The sequence below is a fragment of the Oncorhynchus masou genome, chromosome 22 (assembly GCF_036934945.1).
Source record: "Oncorhynchus masou masou isolate Uvic2021 chromosome 22, UVic_Omas_1.1, whole genome shotgun sequence".
NCBI lineage: Eukaryota > Metazoa > Chordata > Actinopteri > Salmoniformes > Salmonidae > Oncorhynchus > Oncorhynchus masou.
In genome coordinates this window covers 5,543,714-5,554,841 of record NC_088233.1, presented here as the reverse complement: position 1 = coordinate 5,554,841, position 11,128 = coordinate 5,543,714, and positions in this window count along the sequence as shown.

The following is an 11,128-nucleotide window of genomic DNA, read 5'->3' as shown; positions in this document are numbered from 1 at the left end:
TGGTTATATAGTTAAGGTGTAGGTAGAGACGTGGTTATATAGTTATATAGTTAAGGAGTAGGTAGAGACATGGTTATATAGTTATATAGTTAAGGTGTAGGTAGAGATGTGGTTATATAGTTATATAGTTAAGGTGTAGGTAGAGATGTGGTTATATAGTTATATAGTTAAGGTGTAGGTAGAGATGTGGTTATATAGTTATATAGTTAAGGTGTAGGTAGAGATGTGGTTATATAGTTAAGGTGGAGGGAGAGGTGGTTATATAGATAAGGTGTAGAGACGTGTCTACCTCTGATGACTCCCATGATGACAGGGTGAGGGATGGCAGACTTGATGTGTAGAGACGTGGTTATGTAGTTAAGGTGTAGGTAGAGACGTGGTTATATAGTTAAGGTGTAGAGACGTGTCTACCTCTGATGACTCCCATGATGACAGGGTGAGGGATGGCAGACTTGATGTGTAGAGACTGTTCATAAAGGGCCTTCAGCTTCTTGTTGTTCTTCTGTGCCGTATACATCTGGATCTCCAGAGCATAGATCTCCAAGAGCTGGGTGCCTTTCTTCAGGTCGTCCTCACCGTCATCCGTCTGTACACCCAGGCAGAACATGGGACAACTACTAATCATCCGTCTATACACCCAGGCAGAACATGGGACAACTACTAATCATCCGTCTATACACCCAGGCAGAACATGGGACAAATACTAAATCACCCAGACAGAACATGGGACAACAACTAAATCACCAAGACAGAACATGGGACAACTACTAATCATCCGTCTATACACCAAGGCAGAACATGGGACAACTACTAATCATCCCTCTATACACCAAGGCAGAATATGGGACAACTACTAAATCACCCAGACAGAACATGGGACAACTACTAAATCACCAAGACAGAACATGGGACAACTACTAATCATCCGTGAATACACCAAGGCAGAACATGGGACAACTACTAATCATCCGTCTATACACCAAGGCAGAACATGGGACAACTACTAATCATCCGTCTATACACCCAGGCAGAACATGGGACAACTACTAATCATCCGTCTATACACCAAGACAGTACATGGGACAACTACTAATCATCCGTCTATACACCAAGGCAGAACATGCGACAACTACTATATCACCAAGACAGAACATGGGACAACTACTAATCATCCGTCTATACACCCAGGCAGAACATGGGACAACTACTAATCATCCGTCTATACACCCAGGCAGAAGATGGGAACCTACTAATCATCCATCTATACACCAAGACAGTACATGGGACAACTACTAATCATCCGTCTATACACCAAGGCAGAACATGGGACAACTACTAATCATCCGTCTATACACCCAGGCAGAACATGGGACAACTACTAATCATCCATCTATACACCAAGGCAGAACATGGGACAACTACTAATCATCCGTCTATACACCAAGGCAGAACATGGGACAACTACTAATCATCCGTCTATACACCCAGGCAGAACATGGGACAACTACTAATCATCCATCTATACACCAAGGCAGAACATGGGACAACTACTAATCATCCGTCTATACACCAAGGCAGAACATGGGACAACTACTAAATCACCAAGACAGAACATGGGACAACTACTAATCATCCATCTATACACCAAGGCAGAACATGGGACAACTACTAATCATCCGTCTATACACCCAGGCAGAACATGGGACAACTACTAATCATCCGTCTATACACCCAGGCAGAACATGGGACAACTACTAATCATCCGTCTATACACCAAGGCAGAACATGGGACAACTACTAATCATCCGTCTATACACCAAGGCAGAACATGGGACAACTACTAATCATCCGTCTATACACCAAGACAGTACATGGGACAACTACTAATCATCCGTCTATACACCAAGGCAGAACATGGGACAAATACTAATCATCCGTCTATACACCAAGGCAGAACATGGGACAAATACTAATCATCCGTCTATACACCCAGGCAGAACATGGGACAACTACTAATCATCCATCTATACACCCAGGCAGAACATGGGACAACTACTAAATCACCAAGACAGAACATGGGACAACTACTAATCATCCGTCTATACACCAAGACAGAACATGGGACAACTACTAATCATCCGTCTATACACCCAGGCAGAACATGGGACAACTACTAATCATCCATCTATACACCAAGGCAGAACATGGGACAACTACTAATCATCCGTCTATACACCAAGGCAGAACATGGGACAACTACTAATCATCCGTCTATACACCAAGGCAGAACATGGGACAACTACTAATCATCCGTCTATATACCCAGGCAGAACATGGGACAACTACTAATCATCCGTCTATACACCAAGGCAGAACATGGGACAAATACTAATCATCCGTCTATACACCAAGGCAGAACATGGGACAAATACTAATCATCCATCTATACACCCAGGCAGAACATGGGACAACTACTAAATCACCAAGACAGAACATGGGACAACTACTAATCATCCGTCTATACACCCAGGCAGAACATGGGACAACTACTAATCATCCGTCTATACACCAAGACAGTACATGGGACAACTACTAATCATCCGTCTATACACCAAGGCAGAACATGGGACAACTACTAAATCAACAAGGCAGTACATGGGACAACTACTAATCATCCGTCTATACACCAAGGCAGAACATGGGACAACTACTAATCATCCCTCTATACACCAAGACAGAACATGGGACAACTACTAATCATCCCTCTATACACCAAGGCAGAACATGGGACAACTACTAATCATCCGTCTATACACCAAGGCAGAACATGGGACAACTACTAATCATCCGTCTATACACCCAGGCAGAACATGGGACAACTACTAATCATCCGTCTATACTCCAAGGCAGAACATGGGACAAATACTAATCATCCGTCTATACACCAAGGCAGAACATGGGACAACTACTAATCATCCGTCTATACACCAAGGCAGAACATGGGACAACTACTAATCATCCGTCTATACACCAAGACAGAACATGGGACAACTACTAAATCACCAAGACAGAACATGGAACAACTACTAATCATCCGTCTATACACCAAGGCAGAACATGGGACAACTACTAAATCACCAAGACAGAACATGGGACAACTACTAATCATCCGTCTATACTCCAAGGCAGAACATGGGACAAATACTAATCATCCGTCTATACACCAAGGCAGAACATGGGACAACTACTAATCATCCGTCTATACACCAAGGCAGAACATGGGACAACTACTAATCATCCGTCTATACACCAAGACAGAACATGGGACAACTACTAAATCACCAAGACAGAACATGGAACAACTACTAATCATCCGTCTATACACCAAGGCAGAACATGGGACAACTACTAAATCACCAAGACAGAACATGGGACAACTACTAATCATCCGTCTATACACCAAGGCAGAACATGGGACAAATACTAATCATCCGTCTATACACCAAGGCAGAACATGGGACAAATACTAATCATCCATCTATACACCAAGGCAGAACATGGGACAAATACTAATCATCCGTCTATACACCAAGACAGAACATGGGACAACTACTAAATCACCAAGGCAGTACATGGGACAACTACTAATCATCCGTCTATACACCAAGGCAGAACATGGGACAACTACTAATCATCCGTCTATACACCAAGGCAGAACATGGGACAACTACTAAATCACCCAGACAGAACATGGGACAACTACTAAATCACAAAGACAGAACATGGGACAACTACTAATCATCCGTCTATACACCAAGGCAGAACATGGGACAACTACTAATCATCCCTCTATACACCAAGGCAGAACATGGGACAACTACTAAATCACCCAGACAGAACATGGGACAACTACTAAATCACCAAGACAGAACATGGGACAACTACTAATCATCCGTCTATACACCAAGACAGAACATGGGACAACTACTAATCATCCGTCTGTACACCCAGGCAGAACATGGGACAACTACTAATCATCCGTCTATACACCCAGGCAGAACATGGGACAAATACTAAATCACCAAGACAGAACATGGGACAAACACTAATCATCCGTCTATACACCCAGGCAGAACATGGGACAACTACTAATCATCCGTCTATACACCAAGGCAGAACATGGGACAAATACTAATCATCCGTCTATACACCAAGGCAGAACATGGGACAAATACTAATCATCCGTCTATACACCAAGACAGAACATGGGACAACTACTAATCATCCGTCTATACACCCAGGCAGAACATGGGACAAATACTAATCATCCGTCTATACACCCAGGCAGAACATGGGACAACTACTAATCATCCATCTATACACCCAGGCAGAACATGGGACAACTACTAAATCACCAAGACAGAACATGGGACAACTACTAATCATCCGTCTATACACCAAGACAGAACATGGGACAACTACTAATCATCCGTCTATACACCCAGGCAGAACATGGGACAACTACTAATCATCCATCTATACACCAAGGCAGAACATGGGACAACTACTAATCATCCGTCTATACACCAAGGCAGAACATGGGACAACTACTAATCATCCGTCTATACACCAAGGCAGAACATGGGACAACTACTAATCATCCGTCTATAAACCCAGGCAGAACATGGGACAACTACTAATCATCCGTCTATACACCAAGGCAGAACATGGGACAAATACTAATCATCCGTCTATACACCAAGGCAGAACATGGGACAAATACTAATCATCCATCTATACACCCAGGCAGAACATGGGACAACTACTAAATCACCAAGACAGAACATGGGACAACTACTAATCATCCATCTATACACCAAGGCAGAACATGGGACAACTACTAATCATCCGTCTATACACCAAGACAGTACATGGGACAACTACTAATCATCCGTCTATACACCAAGGCAGAACATGGGACAACTACTAAATCAACAAGGCAGTACATGGGACAACTACTAATCATCCGTCTATACACCAAGGCAGAACATGGGACAACTACTAATCATCCCTCTATACACCAAGGCAGAACATGGGACAACTACTAATCATCCGTCTATACACCAAGGCAGAACATGGGACAACTACTAATCATCCGTCTATACACCCAGGCAGAACATGGGACAACTACTAATCATCCGTCTATACTCCAAGGCAGAACATGGGACAAATACTAATCATCCGTCTATACACCAAGGCAGAACATGGGACAACTACTAATCATCCGTCTATACACCAAGGCAGAACATGGGACAACTACTAATCATCCGTCTATACACCAAGACAGAACATGGGACAACTACTAAATCACCAAGACAGAACATGGAACAACTACTAATCATCCGTCTATACACCAAGGCAGAACATGGGACAACTACTAAATCACCAAGACAGAACATGGGACAACTACTAATCATCCGTCTATACACCAAGGCAGAACATGGGACAAATACTAATCATCCGTCTATACACCAAGGCAGAACATGGGACAAATACTAATCATCCATCTATACACCAAGGCAGAACATGGGACAAATACTAATCATCCGTCTATACACCAAGACAGAACATGGGACAACTACTAAATCACCAAGGCAGTACATGGGACAACTACTAATCATCCGTCTATACACCAAGGCAGAACATGGGACAACTACTAATCATCCGTCTATACACCAAGGCAGAACATGGGACAACTACTAAATCACCCAGACAGAACATGGGACAACTACTAAATCACCAAGACAGAACATGGGACAACTACTAATCATCCGTCTATACACCAAGGCAGAACATGGGACAACTACTAATCATCCCTCTATACACCAAGGCAGAACATGGGACAACTACTAAATCACCCAGACAGAACATGGGACAACTACTAAATCACCAAGACAGAACATGGGACAACTACTAATCATCCGTCTATACACCAAGACAGAACATGGGACAACTACTAATCATCCGTCTGTACACCCAGGCAGAACATGGGACAACTACTAATCATCCGTCTATACACCAGGCAGAACATGGGACAAATACTAAATCACCAAGACAGAACATGGGACAAACACTAATCATCCGTCTATACACCCAGGCAGAACATGGGACAACTACTAATCATCCGTCTATACACCAAGGCAGAACATGGGACAAATACTAATCATCCGTCTATACACCAAGGCAGAACATGGGACAAATACTAATCATCCGTCTATACACCAAGACAGAACATGGGACAACTACTAATCATCCGTCTATACACCCAGGCAGAACATGGGACAAATACTAAATCACCAAGACAGAACATGGGACAAACACTAATCATCCGTCTATACACCAAGGCAGAACATGGGACAACTACTAATCATCCGTCTATACACCAAGGCAGAACATGGGACAAATACTAATCATCCGTCTATACACCAAGGCAGAACATGGGACAAATACTAATCATCCGTCTATACACCCAGGCAGAACATGGGACAACTACTAATCATCCGTCTATACACCAAGGCAGAACATGGGACAACTACTAATCATCCGTCTATACACCAAGACAGAACATGGGACAACTACTAATCATCCGTCTATACACCAAGACAGAACATGGGACAACTACTAATCATCCGTCTGTACACCAAGGCAGAACATGGGACAACTACTAATCATCCGTCTATACACCAAAGCAGAACATGGGACAACTACTAAATCACCAAGACAGAACATGGGACAACACCCGTCAATACACCAAGGCAGAACATGGGACAAATACTAATCATCCATCTATACACCAAGGCAGAACATGGGACAAATACTAATCATCCGTCTATACACCAAGACAGAACATGGGACAACTACTAAATCACCAAGGCAGTACATGGGACAACTACTAATCATCCGTCTATACACCAAGACAGTACATGGGACAACTACTAATCATCCGTCTATACACCAAGGCAGAACATGGGACAAATACTAATCATCTGTCTATACACCAAGGCAGAACATGGGACAACTACTAATCATCCGTCTATACACCCAGGCAGAACATGGGACAACTACTAATCATCCGTCTATACACCAAGGCAGAACATGGGACAAATACTAATCATCTGTCTATACACCAAGGCAGAACATGGGACAACTACTAATCATCCGTCTATACACCCAGGCAGAACATGGGACAACTACTAATCATCCGTCTATACACCAAGGCAGAACATGTGACAAATACTAATCATCCGTCTATACACCAAGGCAGAACATGGGACAACTACTAATCATCCGTCTATACACCAAAGCAGAACATGGGACAACTACTAAATCACCAAGGCAGTACATGGGACAACTACTAATCATCCGTCAATACACCAAGGCAGAACATGGGACAAATACTAATCATCCGTCTATACACCAAGGCAGAACATGGGACAAATACTAATCATCCGTCTATACACCAAGGCAGAACATGGGACAAATACTAATCATCCGTCTATACACCAAGGCAGAACATGGGACAAATACTAATCATCCGTCTATACACCAAGACAGAACATGGGACAACTACTAAATCAACAAGGCAGTACATGGGACAACTACTAATCATCCGTCTATACACCAAGGCAGAACATGGGACAACTACTAATCATCCCTCTATACACCAAGACAGAACATGGGACAACTACTAATCATCCCTCTATACACCAAGGCAGAACATGGGACAACTACTAATCATCCGTCTATACACCAAGGCAGAACATGGGACAACTACTAATCATCCGTCTATACACCCAGGCAGAACATGGGACAACTACTAATCATCCGTCATACTCCAAGGCAGAACATGGGACAAATACTAATCATCCGTCTATACACCAAGGCAGAACATGGGACAACTACTAATCATCCGTCTATACACCAAGGCAGAACATGGGACAACTACTAATCATCCGTCTATACACCAAGACAGAACATGGGACAACTACTAAATCACCAAGACAGAACATGGAACAAATACTAAACATCCGTCTATACACCAAGGCAGAACATGGGACAACTACTAAATCACCAAGACAGAACATGGGACAAATACACCAAGGCAGAACATGGGACAAATACTAATCATCCGTCTATACACCAAGGCAGAACATGGGACAAATACTAATCATCCTTCTATACACCAAGGCAGAACATGGGACAAATACTAATCATCCGTCTATACACCAAGACAGAACATGGGACAACTACTAAATCACCAAGGCAGACATGGGACAACTACTAATCATCCGTCTATACACCAAGGCAGAACATGGGACAACTACTAATCATCCGTCTATACACCAAGGCAGAACATGGGACAACTACTAAATCACCCAGACAGAACATGGGACAACTACTAAATCACCAAGACAGAACATGGGACAACTACTAATCATCCGTCTATACACCAAGGCAGAACATGGGACAACTACTAATCATCCCTCTATACACCAAGGCAGAACATGGGACAACTACTAAATCACCCAGACAGAACATGGGACAACTACTAAATCACCAAGACAGAACATGGGACAACTACTAATCATCCGTCTATACACCAAGACAGAACATGGGACAACTACTAATCATCCGTCTGTACACCCAGGCAGAACATGGGACAACTACTAATCATCCGTCTATACACCAGGCAGAACATGGGACAAATACTAAATCACCAAGACAGAACATGGGACAAACACTAATCATCCGTCTATACACCCAGGCAGAACATGGGACAACTACTAATCATCCGTCTATACACCAAGGCAGAACATGGGACAAATACTAATCATCCGTCTATACACCAAGGCAGAACATGGGACAAATACTAATCATCCGTCTATACACCAAGACAGAACATGGGACAACTACTAATCATCCGTCTATACACCCAGGCAGAACATGGGACAAATACTAAATCACCAAGACAGAACATGGGACAAACACTAATCATCCGTCTATACACCAAGGCAGAACATGGGACAACTACTAATCATCCGTCTATACACCAAGGCAGAACATGGGACAAATACTAATCATCCGTCTATACACCAAGGCAGAACATGGGACAAATACTAATCATCCGTCTATACACCCAGGCAGAACATGGGACAACTACTAATCATCCGTCTATACACCAAGGCAGAACATGGGACAACTACTAATCATCCGTCTATACACCAAGACAGAACATGGGACAACTACTAATCATCCGTCTATACACCAAGACAGAACATGGGACAACTACTAATCATCCGTCTGTACACCAAGGCAGAACATGGGACAACTACTAATCATCCGTCTATACACCAAAGCAGAACATGGGACAACTACTAAATCACCAAGACAGAACATGGGACAACTACTAATCATCCGTCAATACACCAAGGCAGAACATGGGACAAATACTAATCATCCATCTATACACCAAGGCAGAACATGGGACAAATACTAATCATCCGTCTATACACCAAGACAGAACATGGGACAACTACTAAATCACCAAGGCAGTACATGGGACAACTACTAATCATCCGTCTATACACCAAGACAGTACATGGGACAACTACTAATCATCCGTCTATACACCCAGGCAGAACATGGGACAACTACTAATCATCCGTCTATACACCAAGGCAGAACATGGGACAAATACTAATCATCTGTCTATACACCAAGGCAGAACATGGGACAACTACTAATCATCCGTCTATACACCCAGGCAGAACATGGGACAACTACTAATCATCCGTCTATACACCAAGGCAGAACATGTGACAAATACTAATCATCCGTCTATACACCAAGGCAGAACATGGGACAACTACTAATCATCCGTCTATACACCAAAGCAGAACATGGGACAACTACTAAATCACCAAGGCAGTACATGGGACAACTACTAATCATCCGTCAATACACCAAGGCAGAACATGGGACAAATACTAATCATCCGTCTATACACCAAGGCAGAACATGGGACAAATACTAATCATCCGTCTATACACCAAGGCAGAACATGGGACAAATACTAATCATCCGTCTATACACCAAGGCAGAACATGGGACAAATACTAATCATCCGTCTATACACCAAGACAGAACATGGGACAACTACTAAATCACCAAGGCAGTACATGGGACAACTACTAATCATCCGTCTATACACCAAGGCAGAACATGGGACAACTACTAATCATCCCTCTATACACCAAGACAGAACATGGGACAACTACTAATCATCCCTCTATACACCAAGGCAGAACATGGGACAACTACTAAATCACCAAGGCAGTACATGGGACAACTACTAATCATCCGTCTATACACCAAGACAGATCATGGGACAACTACTAATCATCCGTCCTATACACCAAGACAGAACATGGGACAACTACTAATCATCCGTCTGTACACCAAGGCAGAACATGGGACAACTACTAATCATCCATCTATACACCAAGGCAGTACATGGGACAACTACTAAATCACCCAGACAGAACATGGGACAACTACTAAATCACCAAGGCAGTACATATACATGGGACAACTAAATCATCCGTCTACTACATCTAATCATCCGTCTGTACACCAAGGCAGAACATGGGACAACTACTAATCATCCGTCTATACACCAAGGCAGAACATGGGACAACTACTAAATCACCAAGACAGAACATGGAACAACTACTAATCATCCGTCTATACACCAAGGCAGAACATGGGACAACTACTAAATCACCAAGACAGAACATGGGACAACTACTAATCATCCGTCTATACACCAAGGCAGAACATGGGACAACTACTAAATCACCCAGACAGAACATGGGACAACTACTAAATCACCAAGACAGAACATGGGACAACTACTAATCATCCGTCTATACACCAAGGCAGAACATGGGACAACTACTAATCATCCCTCTATACACCAAGGCAGAACATGGGACAACTACTAAATCACCCAGACAGAACATGGGACAACTACTAAATCACCAAGACAGAACATGGGACAACTACTAAT